Source organism: Osmia lignaria, unplaced genomic scaffold (assembly GCF_051020975.1).
Source record: "Osmia lignaria lignaria isolate PbOS001 unplaced genomic scaffold, iyOsmLign1 scaffold0051, whole genome shotgun sequence".
NCBI classification, from domain to species: domain Eukaryota; kingdom Metazoa; phylum Arthropoda; class Insecta; order Hymenoptera; family Megachilidae; genus Osmia; species Osmia lignaria.
In genome coordinates, this window is record NW_027478192.1 from 47,501 (window position 1) to 52,500 (window position 5,000).

Genomic DNA, 5,000 nt, shown 5'->3' on the forward strand with positions numbered 1-5,000 from the left:
TTTCGTCTAACACTACTTTCTTGGTTCAAAAATTTTATACAATCTTATAACTTTTTCAGTTTTAACAAATTTTGGTTACAGACAGTTGATGCTCAGTTTGTACAAGTATGCAACATTTATAAGTGCATACAGGTCACCAGCCTTATATTACAAGGCTCACCACATATGGGCCATTCGGTCTTAGACACCGACCCGTGGTAATGCTGTGTGGAGATTAATAATAATCCGCAACGGAAAACCGGAACGAGAATAGTCGAGAAAGTATATTCTCGAGGAGCGGTAGACTGCTTTTCAACCGAAGTCATAAAAGAGCCACACGCTCGACGCTACTCCCGACCGGTCCGAGCGAACCGAAAGTGCCTTCCTATAAATACCGAACGGCCGGCCGCTAGGTCGGCGACGCATGGGCTTACGCCCAGGCGTATGCCTGTGCAAACCGCCGTGAGAGCGTACCATCCCGCCGGCACGGTAAAACTTAGACTGAAAATATCGTCGAACATATCCTTTCATTTTATAACGTTCTATACATGAAAATTAATAAATTAACATGCAGGACATAATAAATTCACATTCTCATGTAAATCATGGGTTTAATTAATATTTTAAAAAATTTTAAAACCGCCCAGAACCGATGAGATGAAAATATTAAAACGATATTTTTGCATTTTCTTACGGTAAAACATTAACAAATAAGCGACTATAGCAATATAAAACTCCATTTGTAATTTAATTAATGAAAATTAATATTTTTTTTTGATTTTTCAGCGATCCAGAACCGATGAGACGAAAACATTAAAACGATATTTTTGCATTTTCTTACGACAAAACATTAACAAATACGAGACTATAACAATATAAAACTACATATGTAATTTAATTAATCAAAATTAATAATTTTTTTTGATTTTTCAGTGATCCAGAACCGATAAGTCGAAAATTTTAACAATCATATTTTTGCATTCTGTACCGTGGATCCATCGTTAAACGCTATTAAACTAACGTCCGTGATGGTATAAATGCAGATTTTCGCTCCGTTTAGCCAAAATAACGAACTTTAGGTGCGCTCCGAAATATTTCAAAGTCCCAGCGGCGTATTGCTTCGCCTCTTAGAACCGATTAGTCGAAAATTTTAACAATCATATTTTTGCATTCTGTACCGTGGATCGATCGTTAAACGCTATTAAACTAACGTCCGTCATGGTATAAATGCAGATTTTCGCTCCGTTTAGCCAAAATAACGAACTTTAGGTGCGCTCCGAAATATTTCAAAGTCCCAGCGGCGTATTGCTTCGCCTCTTAGAACCGATTAGTCGAAAATTTTAACAATCATATTTTTGCATTCTGTACCGTGGATCCATCGTTAAACGCTATTAAACTAACGTCCGTGATGGTATAAATGCAGATTTTCGCTCCGTTTAGCCAAAATAACGAACTTTAGGTGCGCTCCGAAATATTTCAAAGTCCCAGCGGCGTATTGCTTCGCCTCTTAGAACCGATTAGTCGAAAATTTTAACAATCATATTTTTGCATTCTGTACCGTGGATCGATCGTTAAACGCTATTGAACTAACGTCCGTGATGGTATAAATGCAGATTTTCGCTCCGTTTAGCCAAAATAACGAACTTTAGGTGCGCTCCGAAATATTTCAAAGTCCCAGCGGCGTATTGCTTCGCCTCTTAGAACCGATTAGTCGAAAATTTTAACAATCATATTTTTGCATTCTGTACCGTGGATCCATCGTTAAACGCTATTAAACTAACGTCCGTGATGGTATAAATGCAGATTTTCGCTCCGTTTAGCCAAAATAACGAACTTTAGGTGCGCTCCGAAATATTTCAAAGTCCCAGCGGCGTATTGCTTCGCCTCTTAGAACCGATTAGTCGAAAATTTTAACAATCATATTTTTGCATTCTGTACCGTGGATCGATCGTTAAACGCTATTGAACTAACGTCCGTGATGGTATAAATGCAGATTTTCGCTCCGTTTAGCCAAAATAACGAACTTTAGGTGCGCTCCGAAATATTTCAAAGTCCCAGCGGCGTATTGCTTCGCCTCTTAGAACCGATTAGTCGAAAATTTTAACAATCATATTTTTGCATTCTGTACCGTGGATCCATCGTTAAACGCTATTAAACTAACGTCCGTGATGGTATAAATGCAGATTTTCGCTCCGTTTAGCCAAAATAACGAACTTTAGGTGCGCTCCGAAATATTTCAAAGTCCCAGCGGCGTATTGCTTCGCCTCTTAGAACCGATTAGTCGAAAATTTTAACAATCATATTTTTGCATTCTGTACCGTGGATCGATCGTTAAACGCTATTGAACTAACGTCCGTGATGGTATAAATGCAGATTTTCGCTCCGTTTAGCCAAAATAACGAACTTTAGGTGCGCTCCGAAATATTTCAAAGTCCCAGCGGCGTATTGCTTCGCCTCTTAGAACCGATTAGTCGAAAATTTTAACAATCATATTTTTGCATTCTGTACCGTGGATCCATCGTTAAACGCTATTAAACTAACGTCCGTGATGGTATAAATGCAGATTTTCGCTCCGTTTAGCCAAAATAACGAACTTTAGGTGCGCTCCGAAATATTTCAAAGTCCCAGCGGCGTATTGCTTCGCCTCTTAGAACCGATTAGTCGAAAATTTTAACAATCATATTTTTGCATTCTGTACCGTGGATCGATCGTTAAACGCTATTAAACTAACGTCCGTGATGGTATAAATGCAGATTTTCGCTCCGTTTAGCCAAAATAACGAACTTTAGGTGCGCTCCGAAATATTTCAAAGTCCCAGCGGCGTATTGCTTCGCCTCTTAGAACCGATTAGTCGAAAATTTTAACAATCATATTTTTGCATTCTGTACCGTGGATCCATCGTTAAACGCTATTAAACTAACGTCCGTGATGGTATAAATGCAGATTTTCGCTCCGTTTAGCCAAAATAACGAACTTTAGGTGCGCTCCGAAATATTTCAAAGTCCCAGCGGCGTATTGCTTCGCCTCTTAGAACCGATTAGTCGAAAATTTTAACAATCATATTTTTGCATTCTGTACCGTGGATCGATCGTTAAACGCTATTAAACTAACGTCCGTGATGGTATAAATGCAGATTTTCGCTCCGTTTAGCCAAAATAACGAACTTTAGGTGCGCTCCGAAATATTTCAAAGTCCCAGCGGCGTATTGCTTCGCCTCTTAGAACCGATTAGTCGAAAATTTTAACAATCATATTTTTGCATTCTGTACCGTGGATCCATCGTTAAACGCTATTAAACTAACGTCCGTGATGGTATAAATGCAGATTTTCGCTCCGTTTAGCCAAAATAACGAACTTTAGGTGCGCTCCGAAATATTTCAAAGTCCCAGCGGCGTATTGCTTCGCCTCTTAGAACCGATTAGTCGAAAATTTTAACAATCATATTTTTGCATTCTGTACCGTGGATCGATCGTTAAACGCTATTAAACTAACGTCCGTGATGGTATAAATGCAGATTTTCGCTCCGTTTAGCCAAAATAACGAACTTTAGGTGCGCTCCGAAATATTTCAAAGTCCCAGCGGCGTATTGCTTCGCCTCTTAGAACCGATTAGTCGAAAATTTTAACAATCATATTTTTGCATTCTGTACCGTGGATCCATCGTTAAACGCTATTAAACTAACGTCCGTGATGGTATAAATGCAGATTTTCGCTCCGTTTAGCCAAAATAACGAACTTTAGGTGCGCTCCGAAATATTTCAAAGTCCCAGCGGCGTATTGCTTCGCCTCTTAGAACCGATTAGTCGAAAATTTTAACAATCATATTTTTGCATTCTGTACCGTGGATCGATCGTTAAACGCTATTAAACTAACGTCCGTGATGGTATAAATGCAGATTTTCGCTCCGTTTAGCCAAAATAACGAACTTTAGGTGCGCTCCGAAATATTTCAAAGTCCCAGCGGCGTATTGCTTCGCCTCTTAGAACCGATTAGTCGAAAATTTTAACAATCATATTTTTGCATTCTGTACCGTGGATCCATCGTTAAACGCTATTAAACTAACGTCCGTGATGGTATAAATGCAGATTTTCGCTCCGTTTAGCCAAAATAACGAACTTTAGGTGCGCTCCGAAATATTTCAAAGTCCCAGCGGCGTATTGCTTCGCCTCTTAGAACCGATTAGTCGAAAATTTTAACAATCATATTTTTGCATTCTGTACCGTGGATCGATCGTTAAACGCTATTAAACTAACGTCCGTGATGGTATAAATGCAGATTTTCGCTCCGTTTAGCCAAAATAACGAACTTTAGGTGCGCTCCGAAATATTTCAAAGTCCCAGCGGCGTATTGCTTCGCCTCTTAGAACCGATTAGTCGAAAATTTTAACAATCATATTTTTGCATTCTGTACCGTGGATCCATCGTTAAACGCTATTAAACTAACGTCCGTGATGGTATAAATGCAGATTTTCGCTCCGTTTAGCCAAAATAACGAACTTTAGGTGCGCTCCGAAATATTTCAAAGTCCCAGCGGCGTATTGCTTCGCCTCTTAGAACCGATTAGTCGAAAATTTTAACAATCATATTTTTGCATTCTGTACCGTGGATCGATCGTTAAACGCTATTAAACTAACGTCCGTGATGGTATAAATGCAGATTTTCGCTCCGTTTAGCCAAAATAACGAACTTTAGGTGCGCTCCGAAATATTTCAAAGTCCCAGCGGCGTATTGCTTCGCCTCTTAGAACCGATTAGTCGAAAATTTTAACAATCATATTTTTGCATTCTGTACCGTGGATCCATCGTTAAACGCTATTAAACTAACGTCCGTGATGGTATAAATGCAGATTTTCGCTCCGTTTAGCCAAAATAACGAACTTTAGGTGCGCTCCGAAATATTTCAAAGTCCCAGCGGCGTATTGCTTCGCCTCTTAGAACCGATTAGTCGAAAATTTTAACAATCATATTTTTGCATTCTGTACCGTGGATCGATCGTTAAACGCTATTGAACTAACGTCCGTGATG